The sequence below is a fragment of the Mustelus asterias genome, chromosome 7, assembly GCF_964213995.1.
Source record: "Mustelus asterias chromosome 7, sMusAst1.hap1.1, whole genome shotgun sequence".
NCBI classification, from domain to species: domain Eukaryota; kingdom Metazoa; phylum Chordata; class Chondrichthyes; order Carcharhiniformes; family Triakidae; genus Mustelus; species Mustelus asterias.
The window spans coordinates 49,210,500-49,237,830 of record NC_135807.1 but is presented as its reverse complement, the minus strand read 5'-3'; positions in this window follow the sequence as shown (position 1 = coordinate 49,237,830).

Genomic DNA, 27,331 nt, shown 5'->3' with positions numbered 1-27,331 from the left:
CCTTCTATCACCTGCTCCACCTGCATCTGTGCAGGGGCAGACATGGCCATCAGGAGACAAAGCAGCAGATTGGGCATTGGCTGAGGGGTGAAGGTTGAGGGGAAACAACAGGCAAGAAGTGGGAGCCCTTTGAGTGCAATTCCAATCTCCATGTCCTCTTCTGCAATCATCCCTCAGTATCACTCCTGCTATTCTGCCGCACACCAGCTTGGTGAAGATCAGTCACACATTGTCAGGCCACGGATAAAGTATCTGTCATTCTGTTTAGAGTACTAGATATGTTGGTCATGACCTGCACAGACCCATTTGAGAAGGTTACTTGAAACTCCAATCCACTAACAATCAAGTTGAACTCTTCCATCTTCTCCACTATTGTGTGTGTGACAAATTAATCAGTATCTGCTTTCAGTACCTGCCAGAGGCACCTGTCCCAATCCACTGGTAAATGTGGAGCACAATACAGCCACTGATTAGGGGAATCCCAACACAATACGCAGGTTTTCTTTTGTTTGTTTCAATGGGAGCAACTTGCTGAGTTTTACAAAGTATTCTTTTCCTTCCCGGACCAACTGATGGGAAATTTGTTAAGGCTTCATTAGGATATTTTAAATGGAATTCATAAGATCACTCTCGAAACTCCCAGACACAATTTCCACGGATCCGGGGAGAAATTGGAAAATTCTCCTACTCCACCAGAAGTAAAGGCAGCACTTGGCACAGGACAGACAAACTCTCTAAGGCAGGCCACCTCGAGCAGGAATGTGTAGAGACATCACAGCAGGTGAGACTGGAAAAAAATATTCAAAGGCCACTTTCTAAACATGCTTATACAGAGAATTTAGCTGAGGATAGAACGAGGCTGAACAGTGATAGTCCTCACTTTGGAAAGCTCACCTACACACGATAATAGAAAAATAATGCAGAGATGGCCGACTGGAATCACATATATGCTATTGTTGGAACTTATGGGCTCATTTATAAGCATATATCCATTCAATAGAACATTCCAGTTGTGGTTTCAGTGGCTTAAGCTAACAATATCTTTGTTAAGTAGCAGCACATGCATCATAGAGATACTTCTTATCTGATATCCTGGTGTATTTTTATTATCTCTTGTATACAAGCAGTTGAAATTTTAAAAATAGTCCATGACAAACATTATTCAAACTAGGAAAACCTGTCGGTTTTCTGTATGAAGGTTTTTCTTATTTGTTTTTTATGTAATACTGACATTGCTGGCAAGGCCAGCAATTGTTGTCCATCCCTAATTGCCCTTGAGCTGAGTGGCTTTCTAGGCCATTTCAGAGGGTAGTTAAGAGTTGCTAAGAGTCTGGAGTCACATGTAGGCCAGACCAGCTAAGGGCAACTGCTTTCCTTCCCTAAAATACAGAAGTGAATCAGATGGGTTTTTACAATTGATGATAGTTTCATGGTCATCAACACCAAGACTAGCTTTCGATCCTGGATTTAATTAAATTTAAATTCCACCAGCTGCCATGGTGGGATTTGATTCCATGTCCCCAGACCATTAACCTGAGTCTCTGAATTTCAAGTCCAGTGACATTATCACTGCGTCATCATTTTGCTTTAGGACATGTCTTAGCTGGGTTTTTTTCACATGTGTTTATAAAATTTGCTGCCTGTTATATTGTTGAAGTTTCTGGGTTCATTTATCAGCTCATGGTCATTATTTAATTTATTGTGTAAAATCTACCACTACTTGTTATTTTAAATGATGTGGAGGAAAATTAAATTTGACTATCTATTCAAATGTGAGAATCTACCTTTGTGTTCTCCATAAAGTAACAGAACCAGATTGTAGGAAGTCACTCCTTATAAATGTTACATAGGACAACAATCCTCAGCCTTTCTGCCACTGGGAGCCTTCAACACCCACTCCGAACCCCACAAAGTCTCAAGGCAATAGGTCAAACAAGGGCAAGGAAACCTCCTGCTGATTACCACCACCCCTCCACGCCACATCCCTCAGCTGATGAATCAGTCTTCCTCCATGTTGAACATCACTTGGAGGAAACACTGTGAGTGGTGAGAGCACAGAATGTACTCTGGATGGGGGAGAATTAAGGATACCCATCATCGTATTGTATGGCACTACCATCATGCTAAATGGGTTCAATTTCAACAGATCTAGAAACTCAAGAGACATTTATGAGGTGCTGTGGGCCATTATCAGCAGCAGAATTGTACTCAACTACAATCTGCAACCTCATGGCCCGGCATATCCCCCATTTCTACCATTACCACCAAGTCAGGAGATCAACCCTGGTTCAACGAAGAGTGCAAGACGGCATGCCAGGAGTAGCACCAAGCATGCCTAAATATGAAGTGTCAACTTGGTGACATTACAACACAGGACTACTTGCATGCCAAACCACGTAAGCAGCAGAAGACAGACAGAGCTAAGTGATCCCACACCAACGGATCAGATCTAAGCTCTGCAGTCCTGCCACATCCAGCTGTGAATAGTGTGGACAATTAAACAACTCACGGGAGGAAGAGGCTACACAAATATCCTTATCTTCACAACAATCTTCAGCCAAAAGTGCTGAGTGGATGATCCATCTCAGCCTCCTCTGGAGGTCCCCAGCATTACAGATGGCAGTATTCAACCAATTCGATTCGATCCACAAGAAATCAAGAAACAACTGAAGGCACTGGATACTGCAAAGACAGTGAGCTCTGACAGTAGGCCCACTGTCTTTGCAATATCCAGTAATAGTACTAAAGCCTTGTACTCCAGATCTTGCTGCAGCCCCTAGTCACAAGCTGTTCCAGTACAGCTACAATACAGGCAATGTGGAGAATTACCCAACTATGTCCTGTACACAAGAAACAAGACAAATCCAACTCAGCCAATAATTGCCCATCAGCCTACTCTTGATTATCAGCTGAGTGATGGAAAGGGTCATCAACAGCACTACTCATCAAGGCACTTACTCAGCAATAACCTGCTCATGGATTCTTGACTAACAAAGGTAACATGATAAGAATATGGTTGGTTGGAAAGAAATGATCCTGGTTCTTTTTTCCTCCTCCTTGCTGCAGATTCTTGCTCTGGGTTATCTCGAGGAAAAGAAACTGAAGAGACATTATAATGTCATGTGGCTACTTTAGCAGTTCCTCTATGACATTTGAAAGTGTCGGATCATTTCCTGTTAACACTTTTGTATTTCCAAACCAAACATCAAGAACGGGCAGCCATGGCAATTTAAGGGTGATCATTATCAGGAAAAGGGGTCACAAGCTCTAGAGCACGACTGGTGAATTACAGCAAAGACACAGACATATGAGGTTCAAAAAGAGGGTGAGAAGCAGGTAGCTTAGTTTTGCAAAATCATTGAACTTTTTGTGATGTTGGAAAGGAGTCCTGGGATTCAAGGAAGTTACAGTTAGAACTACTGTGACCTTCCTCTTCAAAATGTTGATGCATTCTTGATGGGTTTCCTTCCCCTGACTCTAAAATTAGCCTGTGAAGTTGCTGCTCTAATTTTAGTCCAGACTACGATCATAATCTTCTAGGTTTCTTGCTTGCTCCAGTGCTGTCAATTTCCCTTTAAGGAGCAGTAGGTTTCTCTCCCCTGATATTTCCCATGCTCTCACCCCATTCAATATCCACCCTCCTCCCCACCTCCTCTGCACATTTTGAGGTGCATCTGCAACATCAGAAATTTAGGCCCAATTTGTATAAACTCATTGATATTTCACGCATTTCAATAAAGAAAAACAGTTGCAGTATTTCCAGCTATGGCAGTTTATTAACACAAATCCAGGGTTTGGTTCTTTTGTGTCTATGATTCTCACTCTGCTTTGTATTAAATGTAACCAGAAAGCAAATATTAACAATGACTGGTACTGAGTTCCTCTTTATTTGTGTTTGATTTCTGCTGTGCAATATCAATATCAATATTAATCAGAAAAGTTTCCAGTTCAACAAACAAAATTATCTACCACCATGCTCGCTAGTGCGTAATAAGCACCTGTAGAGGTTTTTAACCTTTAGTGTACTAACTACATACATTTGTCTCCATGTTAGAAGTCTTGTCTTTAGTACATGCTGTTCCAATTTTCATAGAAATTGAAAATATTTTAAAAGAAATTCAAACTTCCAGTTAACAGCTGAAAGGATGACATGAAAAGATTTCACATTTTAAGACTTTTACTGCAAGACTAAAAAAACAGTATTGATTAAAAACACTGTGCGTGATTCTGAGGGCCTATTTGCCACAGTGCAGATCCTGTAATGGCTGCCAAATCTCATGAGAGGGACATATCAGGATTTGCAACAGTGAAAGCTTGGTTTGCGATCTCCCCCCGCACCACCCCCTCCCTCCGGCGATCTAATCAGGTGCACGCCCAGAAAGGCGCGGGGGGGCATTGCATTCAGCCACAGTAAATGTTTCACTCTGCTGGTGTGATGTCACACTGGTGGGAATCACTGCTGGTTTTTGGAAATGTAAATCAGTCATGATGACGACGCTGGGGACACAGAGGTGAATATGACCCCCAGGTGGTGAGGGACATGGTAGGGCAGTGGCCTGGCACTGCCACTGGCACCCTGACAGTGCCAGGGTGGGCCCTCTGGGTAGGCCCATAAGGGGAACCCCCACCCCCCTGGTGGGGGTTCCCCTTATATGTGTGTGGTGAGGGGGGGGGGACATTTAAACGTGATGTATGAAACCCTGGACGCTGGAACAATTTTAAAAATAAATTAGAAATGAAAAATATTTAGAATATTAGAAATATAATTTCAATCACAGTATAATACAGCTTAAAGTAATGTTTGATGGTGATATATGTAAGGCAAAGCTAATACTAATTGCTTGAGGGGAACAATGATATTCAGGAAATGAAAATGGAAAATAAAGATGGAACACTTGGGAAAATGACACAAACAGGTAGAACAACATCTTGAAATACTTTAAACAGTTGAGCAATATAATTCAAAATAATGCATGTTCTGCTAAAAATACAGAATAACGCGATAGTAACAAAACACCAGCGACAAAATAAACACTTTGAAACATAATTGATAATGCAGAAGGGTAGTTAAATTTGGATATTTAATTATTGCATTAAATGTCCAAGTGCAGCAAAAGGGAGGGGGGGTGGTATCTGTGTTGGGGGGGGGGGGGATTTAACTTTACTTTGAGATCAGCAAAAAGGGCGTCCCAATTTGTGAATCCCAGCTTTGCTTGCGAGTTTAAGCCCCTCCTACCCCCAGCTGGCTGTGTGATCCTCGCCAGCACTCTGAAATTGCACAGAGTGCTGTTTGATCAGAGGAGAAAAGGCAGCTGTGAAGCCAACAAGTTTCACACAGTTTTTCACGCCTGCTCCAGCACTCTGAACAATTTTGGGAAAATTCCGCCCACTAAGCAACTTGTACTTTAAACCACAAGACATAACAGTCTCCTTGTCCTTTTAGCACAACCAAAAACACACTTTACAGATCTCCTTTACATCATTCATTAATTGACAGTCAGTACTCTCTGGAACCAGTCCAAAGTGATTCTTAGTGCCTAAGGGTTCACTTCTGCTATTTTCCTTTCTCAACCAGGGAACTTCTAATCTCAGAACTGTCTTTCACAGTGAGGTTTTTTTTCTTTGAGGATTCTTCCACAAGCCACATGAATGTCCCAAATCATTTTAACGCCTCATGAATTTGGTCTTTTCAATCTAAACACAGGCTCCCATCTATATTTCAAACATGGTGAGCCATTAGACCATCTTTTTGCTTATTGTTGCTCTCCATCTCTTGGATCCCGATAGACTAACCTTGTCTGTGAATTTTCAGAAACATCTTGGACCATTCGCGTCTCAAAGCTCAACTCCATGGCAACATGAATCACATGGGTCCTGTATCCAATTAGAAATGCTGATCAACTACCCTTGAGAATCCAATGCTTTTTTGGAAATAAATGGACAGTTTAAAGCCCAGCTGGTTACAAGCTGACATTCGCAACACTTTACTGAGTCTTTGGAGACTCAGAGTTTATTCACTGTTAGCGTAAAAGTTTCTGTCATTACCTCCAAGTGTAAGCACCTTGCACTTTCTTCCTGGTAAAACAACCTGGTTCTACTTTAATCTTTAACACTCAAGCCACCCAGGCTTGCAGTTCGGCAGATTTCAGAGCAGGTCACATGAGCCACTTCATTTTATCTTAAATTAAATTGACAGTCTCAAAACGTAACAGTCTTATAAACCTCATAATTGTAACAGTGCCAGTGGTGTCAAAGGCATCGACATATCAAAGGCAAGGTCATACAGTTAAAAAAAAATCATTAGCTCAGATAAATATGTTGTTAAGGTAGCAATACTGGTTTGCCTCAAATACTTAATTGAACCAAACAAAATAATGAACTAAGGATCACAGCATAAACATTCAAATTATTCAATGCTTATTACTTTTTCAGCAACCATTTTATTTCTTCATGTGGCCTTGTAAGTATTGTGAAGATGTTAGATAAACTATATTAAATACATAAGAATGTATTTATATAGACCATTTCTATAGACCATTTTAGAAAAGTTAACCAGTTTTCAAATTGCTTAGCAGAAGTTTCTCGCACATAGGCCACGCCCTTACTTGAGTGTGTGTGAAACTTAGATTACATGAATTTCCATCCTTCTTCTGTGAAACTAAAACACCAAGATAGTATTGACAACTCACCTTACATGATAACCATGCAGAAAATAAACTTCAAGTAACAAAACGATTACCAGCGTCTGTTGACAAATTCAGTGCACATGAGATTCTTCATGTAAGTTCTTGTCACCCATTTCTTGTGGAACTGCGATATCTAGAATTCACCAAATTGCCCTGTGCCAGGTGACAATTCGATACAATTAGACAAAATATAACTGGGAGACGCAATTTGGCGAACGCATTAAAGCATTCATAGATTTAATATTTTATAAGTATAAGGCTTTTAAATAACCTTTGCCATGGCCGTCGTTTGGGATGAGGTTTGTGTGTCTCTGGCAGGGAGTGATGTTTGCGGTGGGGCTGGAGGGGGTAGTGTTTGTGAGGTATTTTGAGACTGAGCTTGATATGGCGGCCAGAATCAGCTGGTCAGGGATTCTCAGACTGCATGCTAAAAGTGCTGCTCACCGAAGACTTCACAATGGGGGAAACTGGCATGGCTATTTTATTCCCAGAACCAAAACATGTGTGCTATAGTGTTATAGTTTGGGCGAATGGAGAAGGGAAGGATAAATGGATAAAAGTACTGGCATCTTAAGCAAATACTGCAAATCTGCACAGGAGACAGATCAAATTTCAATAGCCTACAAATTAGAGGCTAAGGACAGAGGGACAAAGCAGGTTTTCTAAAGTGGCAGGTAAATCCATTTACAGACATTATACCTGTGAAGCTTGGAATCTTCAGTCCCTTTTAAGTATGAAACATAGATACTTTGTGCCATCACATATTGTGTTGCTGTAATTAATTGATAGCTTTACACTAATGGGTGAATTACCACTGCGTTCAGAGTCATGGGCCCGAATTTTCCAGCCATTAATGCCAGTGGGGTCCTCCTGTCCCACCAGCAGCGCACCCCCGCCCGCAGCTTTCATGGCAGCATAGGGTGACATCAATGGGAAATCCTATTGACAGCGGCCGGACCAGAGAATCCTGTTGCCAGCAAACAGCATGCCGTCTTCCACCGTCGGGAAACACATGGCTTTGAGGCCGGAGAATCTCGTCCGTGAGGCATCTAGATAGAGTAGATAAAGAGAAATTGTTCCCATTGGTGCAACTACTGAAAATCAGAGGTGGGGGGTGGGGGCAGAGATTTAAACTGATTGGCAACAGAATTAAAGGGAACATGAGGAAAACTACTTTAATGCAGTGAATGGTTACGACCTGCGATACATTGACTGAAATGGTGTTGGAGGCAGATTCAATCATGACTTTCAAAAGGGAACTGGATAAGCCCCTGTAGCAAAACATTTGCAGGGCTGTGGGGAAAAGGTGAGTGTCATGGGACTAATTAGATTGATCTTGCAGACAACCAGTATGGGTGTGACAAGCCAAATAGCCTCCTTTTGGGCATGCTATGATGCTAGACAAAGTCCCTCATGGCAGACTGGTGCAGAAGGTGAATCTGCACAGGGTCAGAGGTGAGCTGGCAAGGTGGATACAGAACTGGCTCGGTCAAAGAAGACAGAGCGTAGCAGTGGAAGGATGCATTTCTGAATGGAGGGCTGTGACAAGTAGTGTTCCTCAAGGATCAATGCTAGGACCTTTGCTGTTTGTAATATATATAAATGATTTGGAGGAAAATGTAACTGGTTTAATTAGTAGGTTTGCGGACGATACAAAGGTTGGTGGATTTGTGGATAGCGATGAGGACCATCAGAGGATACAGCAGGTTATAGATCAGTTGGAGACTTGGGCAGAGAAATGGCAGATGGAGTATAATCTGGACAAATGTGAGGTAATGCATTTCGGAAAATCTAATAAAGATAGGGAATATACAGTAAATGGCAGAACCCTTAAGAGTATTAATAGGCAGAGGGATCTGGGTTTACAGGTACACAGGTCACTGAAAGTGGCAATGCAGGTGGAGAAGGTAGTCAAGAAGGCATACGGCATACTTGCCTTCATCGGCTGGGGCATTGAGTTTAAAAATTGGCAAGTCATGTTGCAGATTTATAGAACCTTAGTTAGGCTGCACTTGGAATATAGTGTTCAATTCCAGTCGCCACACTACCAGAAGGATGTGGAGGCTTTGGAGAGAGTACAGAAAAGATTTACCAGGATGTTGGCTGGTATGGAGGGCATTAGCTATGAGGAAAGGTTGGAGAAACTTGGTTTGTTCTCACTGGAACAACGGAGGTTGAGGGACGACCTGATAGAAGTCTACAAGATTATGAGGGGCATGGACAGAGTGGATGGTCAGAAGCTTTTACCCAGGGTGGAAGAGTCAATTACGAAGGGGCATAGGTTTAAGGTGTGAGGGGCAAGGTTTAAAGGAGATATACGAGGCAAGTTTTTTTACACAGAGGGTGATGAATGCCTGGAACTCGCTGCCAGGGGAGGTAGTGGAAGTAGATACGTTCGTGACTTTTAAGGGGTGTCTTGACAAATACATGATTAGGATGGGAATGGAGGGGTATGGTCCCCGGAAGGGAGAGGGTTTTAGTTAAGTCGGGCAGCATGGTTGGTGCAGGCTTAGAGGGCCGAAGGGCCTGTTCCTGTGCTGTAATTTTCTTTGTTCTTTGTTCTAGAGAACACCTCAAAGCTGGTTGATGTATTATGTCTGAACAGAGCTATTCAATGTTATCAACCTGCTCAACCGGGCATGACAATGAATTGTATCCAGATTCTCAAAATCAAACAGTAAAAAATAAAGAAGCCTCAACGTGGTAGATCAGGAGTGACCACGAAGTACAGAATGCCTGCCAGCGCAAAGCAGCTGCACCAGTGATAGGCTAGAATGAAATTATTATCAGGGCCCATGTGAGTTGTGCAATATCTGTGAATTGGGAAATATAGAGAGGGGTATTACTCTGTGAAGTAGGGTGTTTTTGGTGAGGAGACTGTCTATGTAATTTAGAATATTGGAGTGTGATGATGTAATAACTCCACAGAGGCAAAAGTCCCGTCACCAAGTTACTTTATTTACACCATACATCTGTACACAGCCAGCTCTCCAGTTGCTCCCTGCTGAATGCAGGCTGGGAGTCTGACACACCTGCTTTAAATAGGGAGCATGAGGCTCCCTGAATTAACCATCAATAAGGACTCATCAGGTACTTCTTTTCTGGTACCAACCAAATAAACTTAGGGAGGACTCATCAGGTATCTCTTTTCATAGAGGACTCATCAGGTAGTTCATACTCTGGCAAGCCAACCTCATTAGCCTGGCTGAAGTCATCATAGATGATGCCCTTGTGAACTGGAGAGAGGCTTCAGTGTGAGTACTTCAGTAAGTTGGATGGCATGGCAAGCAGCTGTGAGAATGATTGTTCAGGTTTCTGTTGGCAGTAAGATAGTTAGTTGATTGGTTGAATGTAAATAAATTCACTGTTACATATTTTGCCTACATTATTTAGGTTTAAAGGCATTTGATGCTATACAGCATCAACTGAGGCTTCTATTGACATTGTTTCCGCTTTTTGTTCAAAGAATCATCTGATAACTTGTCCATCAGAAAAAATCTACTGGCGGCGATGATTCACTATGGGCTGGAAACTTTGAGTGGAAATATTTTTTAGTGGGAATTTTCTAAAAAAGATCAGTTTGCACAATGTGGGCTACATAGGCTTGGAACATCTATTGCTCATCCCTAGCTTCTCTGAGAAGGTAATGGTGGGCCTTGTCTTTAAATCACTGCAGACATGAGGAAATTCCAGGATGGTGACCCAATGGCATCAAGAGTGATGTATGTTCAAGTAAGATAGTGTATTACCTTTGGGAAATTGGAGATGGTAGTATTCCATGATATCCCTGCTCTTGTTGATCTTGGATTGATAGAAGTTGCAGGGGAGGGAGGAAAAGTAAATTCGGTGAGTGTGTCCTGTAGACTGCACATTCTGCAGCCACAGCAGACAGGGTGAGACAGGGTCATCCAGACTAGAAACGTTGGCTCTGTTCTCTCTCCACAGATGCTGCCAGGCCTGCTGAGATTTTCCAGCATTTTCTAGGTTTTGTTTCAGATTCCAGCATCCGCAGTATTTTGCCTTTATATTAGGGTAATATTGAGTCCAGTGATAAGGGCACCAGTCAGGTGAATTGCTTCACCCTGGAAGAAACACATTTGGGGAGAAATTCTTCCGGCTCCGGAAACCAGTGTGAAGTGGACAGTTCAAGCCTTGAAAGTTCAGCTGATTACATCAGCTTGAGGACTGCTGATAATGTGTCAACATTTTCAACAATTCTCGGGCCTTATCTCCATAAAGCCAATGTGATCGGGTTACCAATGGGATGGATAAGGAGACAATATGGAAGGGGTTAAGCCCTGGCTGATAGCAGCTCACAATATTGTCGTGGAGCCAGAGGGACAATTTTTGCTGTTCCTGGTACTATTTTAACATAGGTAATAATGTTAATGCAGGCCCTGTGGCTCCTTTAAGGCCTGCTTGTTAAACCGCTGTAGATCCTGAAGCACTGAATGAAGATTGCACATCACATGTTTTGCCCAGTTTATACTGAACGTGGCATACATCCACTGATTACTGTATCAAGTGGCTAGTGGATGGCACTCACTGGTCATTACACTTACATAGAATCCTACAGTGCAGAAGGAGGCTATTCGGCCCATCAAGTCTGCACCGACTACAATCTCATCCGGGACCTATCCCCATACATTTAACCTAGCTAGTCCCCCTGACACTAAGGGGCAATTTAGCATGGCCAATCCACCTAACCCGCACATCTTTGGACTGTGGGAGGAAACCGGAGCACCCGGAGGAAACCCACACCTACACAGGGAGAACGTACAAAATCCACATAGACTATGACCCAAGCCGGGAATCGAACCTGGGTCCCTGGCGCTGTGCTAACCACTGTGCTACCATGCCGCCCTTATGTGCCACCTTGCCTATAAACATTCTGTGGGTGTTTAATCTTACTAAATGATGGATCAGGATTGCGTGGCCAATTGGTCTACTCCTGCTCCTATTTCTGGTGTTCTCTGCATGTATCACAACCTTTTGCAGTTGCATTTGTTTCAACATCTGGTTTTCCAGTGAGGTGTAGTGAGGCTTGTGGAGAAGGAAGGCACCATGGACAGCAACTTCTTGATTTCTATGTTTTACTGTGCACATGCAATTGCTGGAAGTCACTATCTTATTTACTCCTTAATAATGGTGAGCACCAATAGTCTTACCAATATTCTTATCACAAAGTCCAGGCCAATGGTTCCAGGCCACTTAAAGATGCCAAAACATATTGAAATTAATGGAGTTGTTTCAGAATGCATGCAACCCTCCCCGCTGTGAGCCCGGCAAAATGATTGCAAAGGGAAATGATGAATCTCCATTATATACACACACCTTAACATGACATGGTACCGCAGTGGTTAGTACTGCAGTCTCACATCGCCAGGAACCCAGGTTCAATTCCAGCCTTGGGTGACTGTGTGAAGTTTGCACATTCTCCCCGTGTCTGCATGGGTTTCCTCTGGGTGCTCCAGTTTCCTCCCACAGTTCAAAGATGTGCAAGTTAGGTGGATTGACCATGCTAAATTGTCCCTTAGTGTCCCAAGATGTGAAGGTTAGGGGGATTAGCAGGATAAATATGTGCGGTTACTGGGATAGGGCAGGGGGTGGCCCTGGGAAAGATGCTCTGTCGGGAGAGTTGTTGCAGTCTCGATGGGTTGAAAGGCCTCCTTTTGCACTGTAGGGATTCTATGATATCTTTCAGACAATACTGGCAAGAGCATTTGAAGGTAGACATCACCTCAAAATATCCTTCTATTTAATGTATAACTAAAGAATACAAAACATTTAAAAATTTGCATGTGATAGATGAAAGGTTCATCAATGGAAATTTTTTGGGGGTTCATAAAATAGCTGTTCCTGCAACTAAGGCTGAAGAAAACTCTCTGGTGAAGGGACAATGGCATTTCAACAACAAGATACAATTCTAGAATTAAAAAAGCACACATTTCCAGACATTAGCAAAATTATGAATTATTCTGGTAAAAAATCCCACAAGATACCAGACAGGCAGAAAGAAGTTATTTTATTGATGAACCCTGCTGCCACTTTCTGCTGCCTGTCCCATTGTGGCGATTGACTGGGTGCCATCTGTTGGTGCTTCAAAAATACATCTTGGCTGCCCCCTTGTGGTGACAAAGGGAAGAGTCTTAGATCCAAAACCAGGGCGATAAAAACTGGGACGAACGGTGGGCAAACAGTTCTGACCTCAACAGCACAAGACCAAAACTTTGCTCAAGAGCCCCACAAGTAAACACCACTCCTGCCTTGTCCATTATGTGTGCATTAAGACCTGTCTTGTCTGTATATGTGTGCATTAAAAGAAAGACTTACATTTATTTAGCACTTTTCATAGAGTCATAGAGGTTTACAGCATGGAAACAGGCCCTTCGGCCAACTTGTCCATGCTGCCCTTATTTTTTTTTTAAACCCCTAAGCTAGTCCCAATTGCCCGCATTTGGCCCATATCCCTCTATACCCATCTTACCCATTTAACTGTCTAAACACTTTTTAAAAGACAAAATTGTACCTGCCTCTACTATTACATCTGGCAGCTTGTTCCAGACACTCACCACCCTGTGTGTGAAACAATTGCCCCTCTGGACACTTTTGTATCTCTCCCCTCTCACCTTAAACCTATGCCCTCTAGTTTTAGACTCCCCTATCTTTGGGAAAACATATTGACTATCTAGCTGATCTATGCCCCTCATTATTTTATAGACCTCTATAAGATCACCCCTCAGCCTTCTACCCTCCAGAGAAAAATGTCCCAGTCTATCCAGCCTCTTGTTATAACTCAAACCATTAAGTCCCGGTAGCATCCTAGTAAATCTCTTCTACACTCTTTCTAGTTTAATAATATCCTTTTTATAATGTGACCAGAATTGTACACAGTATTCCAAGTGTGGCCTTACCAATGTCTTGTACAACTTCAACAAGATGTCCCAACTCTTGAATTCAATGTTCTGACCAATGAAACCAAGCATGCTGAATGCTTTCTTCACCACTCTGTCCACCTGTGACTCCACTTTCAAGGAGCTATAAACCTGTACCCCAAGATCTCTTTATTCTGTAATTCTCCCCAACACCCTACCATTAGATGAATAAGTCTTGCCCTGGTTTGATCACCTCGCATTTATCTAAATTAAACTCCATCTGCCATTCGTCAGCCCACTGGCCCAATTGATCAAGATCCCATTGCAATCCGAGATAACCTTCTTCACTGTCCACCATGCCACCAATCTTGGTGTCATCTGCAAACATGCCTCCTATATTCTCATCCAAATCATTAATATAAATGACAAATAACAGTTGACCCAGCACCGATCCCTGAGGCACACCGCTGGTCACAGGTCTCCAGTTTCATGGTCACCATTCATTTGAAAGAGCCATAGAGCCGCTGAAATACAACTTATTCACATTTGCACTGTAGGAAAAATGGCAGCAAATTTTCACTCAGCAAAATTCTACGGCAAATGTGTTAATGACTAAACTATCTGTCTTTGTGATACTGTTGGAGGAATAAATATTGGTCAAGTCAGCAGGGATACTCCATAGTTCTTTTTCAAATAGTGCCATAGGATCTTTTACAACCAACCAGGGGCAGATGGAGCTTCAATTTAATGTTTCATCCAAAGAAGTACCTCAGACAGTGCAGCACTCACTCAGTACTGCACTGGAGTGTCAGCCTTGAATCAGGATTTGAACCCAGAATCTTATGATTCAAAAGTAAGAATGCTACCAACTGAGCCACAACTCACACATATTGAAGCCCACTTACAGAACAGTTCTCAGAATGCTGGTTAAATAGTTTCAATTCAGAAGGAAACAAGCATTGTGTCAGTCTTTTACTAAAATGAAGAACAAGAAGACATTCCAGCAGACATTGTTAACTTACAGATGGTGTTTTCCAGTGCAATTTATGCTTTAATGCCCAAGCAATGCGGGCTTAGGTCTTCGATTTGTCTTGTACTGATGATTAAACTTTACTTACATCGGAAACCTCAGATTAGAGTTATATTCCAGATTTTGTGTCACTGTGCAGCTACCAGCCTGTGATGCTCTTGCAATGAACACCATTTGTAGCCTTGGGGTGATGGTGTATTAATCTAATTCCTGATTCTGTGAAATAAAGCAAAGTTGTACTGCACATCCATTTTTGAAATTATATTGAATTAATACTTCAGTTGGAGCTGGTAGCTGCAGTTTGGGTTCTAGCCAGCACCATCCCTTCTGTCTAGACACATATGCTGCCTGACCCACTGAGTATTTCCAGCATTTCCTGTTTAAATTCCCATTCACACTGTCTGGCTGTAAACTGCAATTTTGCTTGTCCGTTCACATAAGGAACACACTCTAAACATGTTGTTTCACACACTATTTGACTGCCCATGGGGAACACGCCCCACATGGTGTAAAACCCAAGCAGGATGACAGTCCAGGGAGTCTCAGACATCTTCCTCCCAGAGTCAATGTTACGCTGACCAACTTTTGCTACCAAATAAACCTGTTGGACTTTAACCTGTATACTTAGTCACCTTTGCCTCTGCCAATGGGAAAGATGGGGCTGAGGCAGAAGATCAGCCTGTGATCCTACTGATCCTACTGAATGGTGGATCCGGCTTGCACGGCCAATTAGTCTATTCCTGCTCCGATTTCTCTGCACATATCACAACCTTTTACAGTTGCATATGTTTCAACATCTGGTTTTCCAGTGGGGTGTGGTGAAGTTTGTAGAGAAGGAAGGCATCGTGGACAGCAACTTCTTGATATTCATGTTTTACTGTAGACAACCTAGGTTGTCTTCAGATTGAATTCTCATCTGTATCTTTTGAAACATGATATGGAGATGCCAGCGTTGGATTGGGATAAACACAGTAAGAAGTCTCACAATACCAGGTTAAAGTCTAACAGGTTTACTTGGTAGCACAAGCCACTAGCTTTCGGAGCGCTGCTCCTTCATCAGGTAAGTAGGAGTTCTGTTCACAAACAGGGCATATAAAGACACAAACTCAATTTACAAAATAATGGTTGGAATCCGAGCCTTTACAGGTAATCAAGTCTTAAAGGTACAGACAATGTGAGTAGAGAGAGGGTTAAACACAGGTTAAAGAGATGTGTATTGTCTCCAGCCAGGACAGTTAGTGAGATTTTGCAAGCCCAGGCAAGTCGTGGGGGTTACAGATAGTGTGATATGAACCCAAGATCCCGGTTGAGGCCGTCCTCATGTGTGCGGAACTTGGCTCTCAGTCTCTGCTCAGTGACTCTGCGTTGTCGTGTGTCGTGAAGGCCGCCTTGGAGAACACTTACCCGAAGTTCAGAGGCCGAATACCCGTGACCGCTGAAGTGTTTCCCAACAGGAAGTGAACACTCTTGCCTGGTGATTGTCGAGCGGTGTTCATTCATCTGTTGTCTACCTGATAAATTAAGGAGCAGTGCTCCGAAAGCTAGTGGCTTTTAGAACATAGAACATTACCGCGCAGTACAGGCCCTTCGGCCCTCGATGTTGCGCCGACCAACTTTTGCTACCAAATAAACCTGTTGGACTTTAACCTGGTGTTGTGAGACTTCTTACTGTCTTTGAAACATCCAGACCTGACTATCCTAGTCCTATCTCCCATCCTATCCTAGTCCTATATCCTAGTACTCCTATCATTCACCTTTAAAATTACAGAATATTGAAAGGCCGGGATAGAGTGGACGAGGAGAAGATGTTTCCATTAGTCGGAGAGACTAGGATCCAAGGGCACAGCTTCAGAGTAAAGGGATGACCCTTTAGAACCGAGATGAGGAGGAATTTCTTCAGCCAGAGGGTGGCGAATCTATGGAATTCATTGCCACAGAAGGCTGGGGAGGCCAGTTCCTTGAGTGTATTTAAGACAGAGGTAGATAGGTTTTTGATTGGAAAGAGGATCAAAGATTACCGGGAAAAGGCGGGAGAATAGAGTTGAGAAATATATCAGGCGTGATCAAATGGCAGAGCAGACTCAATTGACCAAATGGCCTAATTCTGCACCTATACCTTATGGTCTTATGGTTTTAATCATTTACCAGATGCAGTTCCAACACCACACGGAAGAGTGATGTTTATGTGGTGGTACAGCAGAAAATATTGGTGTATTTTTAAATCAGTAACTTTAATAACATCTGATAATTTCTTCAATTAGCCTCATCCCCATTCCTTCCTCACTGATGTGCCGAGGAAACTGGAGGGGGTGGAAAAATTGAAATGTTTTTCCTTGCACCATCATTGAATTCTGGATCACTGAACATAATTTTACCTTGCTGTTACACAAACAGTAGCTGGTGTAAGTGTTAACATGCTCTGGAGTGTGTTCAAAAGTAAACATTTTATTTATCATCAAAGTGTGCTGCACAGGCAGTGGGGAGGTGTGGGTTGGGTGACTGGCTATCTACAGTAACATTTCAGTCCACTCTGCATTGACATAAACATTTCTCAGAAATATCACTAATAGAGGGTGTTTTCCCAAATATTTCTGCATTATGTCAGCAGCAGTTTTGACAAATGAAAAATAATTGTTGGTGAAAAATAAGGGAGTAAAAGTAATTTATTCCGTATTTCAAGAATACACATTTTAATGTTTTTATCTCCAACTGCATAATAAATGCATTTATATTGACAATGGTAAACGCTCCTAACTGTGCAAGGGTACCAATCAAGATACATATGCTTTTTAATTACTATTTGTTGGGGGATGGGCTATTATCTGGGCTGAACTGCCCCCATCCACCCACCCATCCACCCACCCAGCCCCACTATTATCTGCCCCTGTCCCATCCTGTACTTCCATGAAGCCTGCTACATCTGATCACACTGGATGCACTGACCTGATAGTTATAAGGGATCTTTCATATTCATAGAATCATAGAATCCCTACAGTGCAGAAGGAGGTCATTTGGCCCATTTAGTCTGCACTGACTTTCCAAAAGAGCATGTTACCCAGAACACTACAAAACGTTGTGAATGTAGCCCAATCCATCACGCAAACCAGCCTCCCATCCATTGACTCTGTCTACACTTCCCTCTGCCTCGGCAAAGCAGCCAGCATAATTAAGGACCCCACGCACCCCGGACATTCTCTTTTCCATCTTCTTCCATCGGGAAAAAGACACCGACTCAAGAACAGCTTCTTCCCTGCTACTGTCAGACTTTTGAATGGACTTGCCTTGAATTAAGTTGATCTTTCTCTACACCCCAGCTATGACTGTAACACTACATTCTGCACTCTCTCATTTCCTTCTCAATGAAGGTATGTTTTGTCTGCATAGCGTGCAAGAAACAATACTTTTTACTGTATGTTAATGCATGTGAATTGGAGGGAAATTTGGCCTACTAATAAATAAAATGATGAGAGGCATAGATAGAGTAGACATGAAGAAATTTCCCCCTTGGAGGAATAATCAATGACTAGGGGGCATAGACTTAAGTTAAGGGGCAGGAGGTTTAGAGAGGATATGAGGAAAAAGCCTTTTCACCCAGAGGGTGGTGGGAGTCTGGAATTCACTGCCTGAAATGGCGATGGAGACAAAGACCCTTATAACACTTAAGAAGGGTGGCACTGCTGCCTCACAGTGCCAGGGACCCGGGTTCAATTCCGGCCTTGGGTCACTGTCTGTGCGGCATCTGCACGTTCTCCCTGTGTCCGCATGCGTTTCCGCCCTTGCTCCGAAGATGTGCGGGTTAGGTTGATTGGCCATGCTAAATTGCCCTTTAGTGTCAGGGGGACCAGTAGGGTAAATACGTGAGGTTACGGGGGTAGGGCCTGCGTGGGATTGTTGTCAGTGCAGACCCGATGGACTGAATGGTTTTCTTCTGCACTGTAGGGATTCTATGATTCTTCTATGAAGTATTGAGATGGACACTTACGATGTCAAGGCATACAAGGCTATGGGCCAAGTGCTGGAAAATGGGATTAGAATAGTTCAGTGGTTTGTCTTTGACCGGTGCAATTGTGATGAGCCGAAGGGCCTTTTTCTGTGCTGTAGACCTCAGTGACTCTATGAGTTTATATGACTCTACTCACTAAACACCAGATAGATATCTGCTCCTGATTGTGTCCTGTTTATCACCACCTAGGTGTGTCACCTTTGAGACAGTCCATCTCTTCACTTACTCCTACGTGTAACAGCACAAACCAGGAAAATGTAAAACATGTTTCTCAAGGCTGCAAGGGTCAGGTTGATAGAGTCAAAGTTTGGATGCTCCGGGATAAACATCTGCAAATATCTACATGAAAAATGTATAAAATCGCCACTGCCCCTGCCCCCCAACCCACACACAACTTTTTGAAACTTCAGAGATGTAGAAAAATCTAGCCCTGGATTCCCTTAGAAATGTCAGCACAGGAACTGCAGAGATTTTACTCTTGGCAGACAACCGAGAGAATGCTTTATTCTGCACTCAGTATTTCGCAGACCTTTGGATTTACTGATGCTGAGTTTGGCTGCAAAAGTGAGAAAATGTTTCATTGTCCAGTGCTCATTTACCTCATGGTGGTTTTCACAACAAAAAAACTGAATTGGAATTTCTGCAAATCATCAGGGTTCCAGCTCCTGATTGATCTTTGACCAACATTTCTCTCCGTGTTCCTGACCAACTATAAGTGCTTTTTTTTGTGTCCATTTCCTGTGTACTGTTAACAACTAAAGGTTAAACAAGTAAAGGAACAAGGGTAACATAAATAGTCAGGAAACAAATCGAGTTATGGAACAAAAGTTAAAAATTACTTAAAAAATGAAGTGTGAAGAACAAGTAATAAAAACAAGATTGGTAACCTGTACAGCAATATGCACAACATCCTAAATGATACAGGGGAACATGGGACCAATAACCCATAACACAGCTAGATGTGTACTAGTGATAACTAAAGCATGGCTACTTAAAGAACAGGATTGGTAGTTAAATATTGCAGGATATAACACATTTAGGAAGGGTAGGGAAATAGGAAGGGATTGGGTTAGCTGTTAAAGACAACATAATGGCCATAGAAAAAAGGATTAACTTTTTTAGATAAGATAAAGATAAAAACAGAATCAATATGGAGGGAAAGGAAAGAACAGATCAATCACATTAATGGTATATTCTATCAAGCACCTAATCTTGGAAAGGATCAATGGCAAGAAACTGGAAAATGTGGACACTTTCTGTATTCTGGGAGCTTCCTTTCCATGAGGGCAGTCATCATAGAATCCCTACAGTACAGAAGGAGGCCATTCGGCCCATCGAGTTTGTACCAACCACAATCCCACCTAGGCCCTATACCCGTAACCCTCATTTACCCTGCTTACCCCTGACACTGGGTCAATTTATCTTGGCCAATCAACCTAACCCTCACACCTTCGGACTGTGGGAGGAAATTGGAGCACCCAGAGGAAACCCAAACTGACAGGGGGAGAAATGAAGACTCCAAACAGACAGTGACCCGAGGCTGGAATTGAACCTGGGTCCCTGGCGCTGTGAGGCAGCAGTGCTAACCATTGTGCCACCGTGCCACCCAAATGGACATCAAAATTTATCATTATTGCCAACATGACCGCTCAGCCTTTGCTCACTGAGGAAAGGAATAGTCGACGATCAGGATCTCAGACCCAAGGCTAAGATCATGGGTGAAATGTTATCATTTTTTCACGAAGTGTCAATTCAAGTGGGAAAAGCAGTCCCCCCCACTGCCAGCTTTTCCCGGCATATTTTTTGACATTTTGATCAAAAGAAATCCAGGAGGTGGATCCCACAGTGTCATGCGGGTTGGACAGGCTCATTTCAAGAGATCACTACAAAACATAATGGTTTTTTAAAAAAATCCTTTCCCCTCCTCCTGCGTTCCCCACCACGGACAGGGAGACCCCCCCCCCCCCCCCCCGCCCGACCCCCGACCCCCAAGGGAATGTGGGAGACCAACCAGGAAAGCATTGGGATAATCAAATCTAATTGTAACAAAGGCATGAATGAACGTTTCAGCAACAGAAGAGCTGAGAATAATGGGGGGAGGTCAGTCAATGTTATAGAGGTGGGATTGGCAGTGTTAACGATGGCTTGAACTAGTGATCAGAAGCTCATCTTGGGGTTAAATATGACACTGAGGTTGTGAGCAGTCTGGTTTAGTCTCAGACAGCTGCAAGTGAGAGGGATGGAGTCGGGAGCTGGGGAATGGAGTATGGAACAGGGTCTGACAGTAATTGTTTCAGTCTTCCCGATATTTAATTGGGGGTGCATTCTGCTCAAGTACAGAATGTCAGGTAAACCATCTGATTAGTTAGCAACAATGGAAGAGGAGTTAAAAGAGGTGGTGGTGATGTAGAGCTGGGTTCACTTGTGTACATGTGAAACTAACACTGTGCCTTCAGGTGACGTCACCAAGGGACATCATGCAGATGTGAAATAAGAAGGTGCAAGATCCTTGGGGAACACCAGAAGTAACAGTGCAGGATCAGGAGGAGAAGCCATTGCTAATGATTCTCTGGCTACAATTAGAGAGATCAAAATGGAATCAGATGACAGAAGTCCCGCCCAGTTGAAGACAGTGAAAAATCTGGAAGAGTTTGAGGAGGATAGTGTGATGGAGAAGGACGAGGAGGAAAAGTTTAGATTTGTCATGGTCATTTGTGACTTTGATAATAGGCCTTTTTGAATTGTGTTAGGGATGAAAACCTGATTGGAGGGATTCAGACATAGAATTCCAGGAAATGTGGGAATGGATTTTGGAGGTGGCAAGACTATCAAGGAGTTTGGAAAGGAAAGGGAGGTCATAGATTGGTGTGGTGAATTGTGCATCTGCGCACTATAATGAAAAGGGGCTCAGTAGAGTAAGAGTTAATGTGGGACTGGAGAATGGCACCGCCCGCAGCATGATAAGGCAGAAAAGGCAAAGGAGAATCCAAAGAGCTTCTACAAATACATAAAGGGCAAAAGAGTAACAAGGAAGAGAGTAGGGCCTCTTAAGGATCAACAAGGACATCTTTGTGCGAATCCACAAGAGATGGGTGAGATCCTAAATGAATATTTCTCATCAGTATTTACTGTTGAGAAAAGCATGGATGTTAGGGAACTTGGGGAAATAAATAGTGATGTCTTGAGGAGTGTACATATTACAGAGAAAGAGGTGCTGGAAGTCTTAAAACGCATCAAGATAGATAAATCCCCGGGACCTGATGAAGTGTATCCCAGGACATTATGGGAGGCTAGGGAAGAAATTGCGGGTCCACTAGCCGAGATATTTGAATCATCGATAGTCACGGGTGAGGTGCCTGAAGATTGGAGAGTGGCAAATGTTGTGCCTTTGTTTAAAAAAGGCTGCAGGGAAAAGCCTGGGAACTACAGGCCAGTGAGCCTCACGTCTGTGGTGGGTAAATTGTTGGAAGGTATTTTGAGAGATAGGATCTACAGGCATTTAGAGACGCAAGGACTGATTAGGGACAGTCAGCATGGCTTTGGGGGTGGAAAATCATGTCTCACAAATTTGATTGAGTTTTTTGAAGGGGTAACCAAGAAGGTAGATGAGGGCAGTGCAGTTGATGTTGTCACCATGGACTTTAGTAAGGCCTTTGACAAGGTACCGCATGGTAGGTTGTTGCATAAGGTTAAATCTCACGGGATCCAGGGTGAGGTATCTAAATGGATACAAAATTGGCTTCTTCACAGAAGGTGGTTGTAGAGAGTCGTTTTTCAAACTGGAGGCCTGTGACCAGCGGTGTGCCTCAGGGATCAGTGCTGGGTCCACTGTTATTTGTCATTTATATTAATGATTTGGACGAGATTATAGGAGGCATGGTTAGTAAGTTGCAGATGACACCAAGATTGGTGGCATAGTGGACAGTGAAGAAAGTTATCTCCAATTGCAACGGGATCTTGATCAATTGGGCCAATGGGCTGACGAATGGCAGATGGAGTTTAATTTAGATAAATGCGAGGTGATGCATTTTGGTAGATTGGACCATGGCAGGACTTACTCAGTTAATGGTAGGGCGTTGGGGAGAGTTACAGAACAAAGAGATCTAGGGGTACATGTTCATAGCTCCTTGAAAGTGGAGTGGTGGACAGAGTGGTGAAGAAGGTATTCAGCATGCTTGGTTTCATTGGTCAGAACATTGAATACAGAAGTTGGGATGTCTTGTTGAAGTTGTACAAGACATTGGTAAGGCCACACCTGGAATACAATTCTGATCACCTTATAATGGAAAGGATATAATTAAATTAGAAAGAGTGCAGAAAAGATTTACTGGGATGCTACCGGGACTTGATGGATTGAGTTATATTGAGAGGCTGGATAGACTGGGACTTTTTTCTCTAGAGCGTAGGAGGCTGAGGGGTGATCTTATAGAGGTCTATAAAATAATGACGGGCATAGATCAGCTAGATAGTCAATATCTCTTCCCAAAGGTAGGGGAGTCTAAAACTAGAGGGCATAGGTTTCAGATGAGAGGGGAGAGATACAAAAGTGTCCAGAGGGGCAATTTTTTCACACAGAGGGTGGTGAGTGTCTGGAACAAGCTGCCAGAGGTAGTAGTAGAGGCGGGTACAATTTTGTCTTTTAAAAAGCATTTAGAGAGTTACATGGGTACAATGGGTATAGAGGGATATGGGCCAAATGCGGGCAATTGGAATTAGCTTAGGGGTTTAAAAAAAAAAAGGGCGGCATGGACAAGTTGGGCCAAAGGGTCTGTTTCCATGCTGTAAACCTCTATGACTCTAAGATGTAGAGTTACATGCTAAGAGACTCTCAGGGAACAGTCTAGAAACAACACTCTAGAGTTGTAAGCAACTGTCCTGCATGGTGGAGCAGCACCATGCATGACCACACCATGGAACTGTAAATAGTTAATGTTTAAGCACACAAGCCTCAAGATCTCATCAATGAGCCACCCTGACACAGGAACAACAGGGGTCAAAGATTTTGTTTTAGGAGCGGGTGATGATGGCAGGTTTGAAGGGAAGTGGGTGAACAGCCGAAGGGAGAGAACCATCATCAAAACCAGATAAAAACCACATATCCCAACTCATGATAGAAAGTATGGGAAATTCCTCACCAACCCTTATGCCATTAATTTCCTAGTTACCAGGAGATTGCAATAACAGTGAGGTACAAACTCCACCGACCTTCCATATTCAAATGATTGAAATGACTGCAAATACTGCAGCCAGCAGGGAGACGGATTAACAGTGTCTGTCGAGTCTTTAATTGACATTAATGAGCAGTCGGTTAATATCTTCTGCTTCTACAAGCAGGAATATTTAGAATAATGTGAAATGACAGCAAGCATTTCAATCAATGCTTTTCCTGTTTTCTGATTCTATTAATACTAAACTTCTAGGGGACCTGACATTAGAAACATGATGTGGAGATGCCGGCGTTGGACTGGGGTAAACACAATAAGAAGTCTCACAACACCAGGTTAAAGTCCAACAGGTTTATTTGGTAGCAAAAGCAACTAGCTTTCGGAACGCTTGCTGCTCCTTCGTCAGGTGAGTGGGCCGAAGGGTCTGTTTCCATGCTGTAAACCTCTATGACTCTCTGACTCTATGATGCACAGTTACATGCTAAGAGACTCTCAGGGAACAGTCGAGAAACAACACTCGTTGTAAGCAACTGGCCTGCATGGTGGAGCCATGATGTGTGACACCTGACGAAGGAGCAGCAAGCGCTCTGAAAGCTTATGGCTTTTGCTACCAAATAAACCTGTTGGACTTTAACCTGGTGTTGTGAGACTTCTTACTGCATTAGAAACATGACCACTGGTGGCTAAAATATGCTACTGCATTAACTCTATTGCCTTTACAGTACACATTCCATTATTCCTAAAATTAAGCTGACTTTTCTCACAATACAAGTTGCAGTTTTGGTAACCTTCTGCTGAGCAGAACCTAATATTTTTAAAATGAAAGTGGTATTAAAATCATTCAGATCAATTCAGATTTAGAATTCAGAATTTTTAAAAATTCATTCGTGGGACATGGGCATCGCTCTCTGGCCAGCATTTATTGTCCATCCCTAATTGCCCTTCGAGGGCCGTTGAGAGTCAACCACATTGTTGAGGCTCTGGAGTCACATGTAGGCCAGACCCAGGTAAGGATGACAGACTTCCTTCCCTAAAGGACATTAGTGAACCAGATGGGTTTTTCCGACAATCGACAATGGTTTCATGGTCGTCAGTAGATTCTTAATTCCAGATATTTTTTATTGACTTCAAATTCCACCACCTGCCATGGTGGAATTCGAACTCAGGTCCCCAGAACATTAGCTGAGTTTCTGGATTAATAGTCTAGCGATAATACCACTCGGCCACCACCTCCTCTGGAGGCATTTTGCATCTTTCAGTGAAGGAACAAACCAAGGCGTTTGTCTCATCAGCTATAGAGGCAATAGGAATCAAGCAAATATCTGAAGAAAGAAAATGTAGAAAAATGGCCAATTGGAATAGAAGGGGTGCCTTGCAGAGGTAAAGCTGAATACATGAAGAAAGTTCAGCACTATTAACAGGGAAGGAGGGAAGTGGTCACACTGACCTGATGTTTAACGGAGAGCCTGAAATAACAGGAAATTTGCAAGATGGGATATTCTTGAACACGTTGACTAGATCATCCTTAAATCCAGAACGGTTTATTCCCACAGGAGAAGAAAATAAATGAAATGAATGAATATATAAGAAAATATGCAGCAGCAGCCGAGACCTAAATGATTAAATTAACTAAAGGAAAACCTTTATCTATTAAATATTTGTTTTAAGTACATAGGTAAGGAACTTAATCATAAATGCATCAAACAATATCATATGACAATAAAGTGAAACGATACATTCAGGAACATCATAAATAAAAGGACATGAAAGGAAAATAAATGGTCGGGTGCAAAGTATTAAAGAAACATTTTTCACAATAGTTATGTCCTCAGCCAAGTAATTAATGTGGTGGGGAAAGAATGGAAAGTAACACATGAGTGATTGCTAGATGGGAGAAGACCAAAGTCCTTCCACCAGTCCTTCTGGTTGCATGACACCATGATAATGGAGTTGTAACCATAGGGAGCAATCTCTATCAGTTAGTTTACCGAGACATTATGTAAGGGAAACCCCAGATGACCAACAATGGACATGCATTATGGAACATTAGTACATCGAGATATTTAATGTAAAACATCCATAAAGAAAATCAGTAAAATAGAAAAAAATAGGCTACCCCTTTGTCTTGAGCTATAAAGTCAGCCACAGGCAACAAACTCCATTATTTCTACAATAAAATGTGCTTATACCCATCTCAGCGTTCATTTCTGCTCAAATTTCAACATATAGGATCCAATTGTGGATAATTATAACCAATATAAAAGCAAAATACTGCACATGCTGGAAATCTGAAATACAAACAGAGAGTGCTGGAAAGACTCAGCAGGTCTGGCAGCATCTGTGGAGAGAGGAACAGAGTGAACGTTACAAGTCTGTATGACTCTTCCTCAAAGATGTTGCCAGATCTGCTGAGTCTTTCCAGCAGTTTCTGTTTGTATTTATAACCAATGTTGAACAGTTAGTTACCAGTTTACAAGTATTGGTCAAGGTGATTAATGCCTTTTTGTACTGTACACTTTTTAAACTTATAAATACATGGGGTGGGGTTTTACAACCTCGTTCACCCCTAAACCGTAAAATCGCGCCCGAGGTCAACGGACATTTCCATGGTCTGCCCCTCACCCCGCTCCGATTCCCGTGGCAGGCGGGATGGTAAAATTCCGGCCATAAAGTCTCCCTTCCAGTAATGAAGCGCAGGGGAGTGAAGAACTCCTTTGGTGATGTGTAACATGAGGAAATAAGAAGATTTCTATTCTCACCTCGAGAGGATTTCTCTCTTGATAGTGTACAGATCATGTCTTTAAACTCATGCAATCATTTAACAACACTTTCATTCGCTTTTTTCCCAAGACTGTGCTGCTGGCAGGGAACATCTAATCGAACAAAACTTTATTGAACTTGGCCCAATTGAGTTTTCAAAGTTTGGGGTTTGCCGGCTGTTTTAATCCTGAGACTTACCTGAACTAATGACATTGGCCACTGGGTGGCGGTAGCCTGCTATTTAAAAATATTCAAGCAAGCAAATTGCCTTCATTTCAAAATAAATGCTCTTCCTCAATGGCAATATTTTTGGATATCGGTAAAACCCAAGGCCCTTAATTTGAAGCTCCCGATGTTATAAAATATAAGGCAAAGTTGAAATTTGTTAAGAAGCAACTACAAAGTGTAATAATAATCATTCAAATACGGCCAGTAATTTCTTCAACATTGAAAAACCAAGGTGAAGGAGGAGCCAATGCACATAATTTACCTCCGATGGTTGTAAAGATTTAAAGGAGACAGCAAGCTAATTTTTTCTCCCCAAAAATATATTTTAGTCATAAAGTTTGTAAAGGTACACATTACATAAAATACAATACAAATTCAATTCTTTCAGTACAGTAAATGAGATAAACTTACTACACTTACAGAATATATTTAAAACTAACATTTATATTTCATGCTAAACATTTTCTGATGCTTATGGTCTGAGGAGTTTTACATAGTATCCATCCCCTCGGTGTACTATGACAGTGGCCTTTCCCCATACAGCCTTTTTGGGGGCTTGGCCCGAGCTTCCATGCATCCTTCAG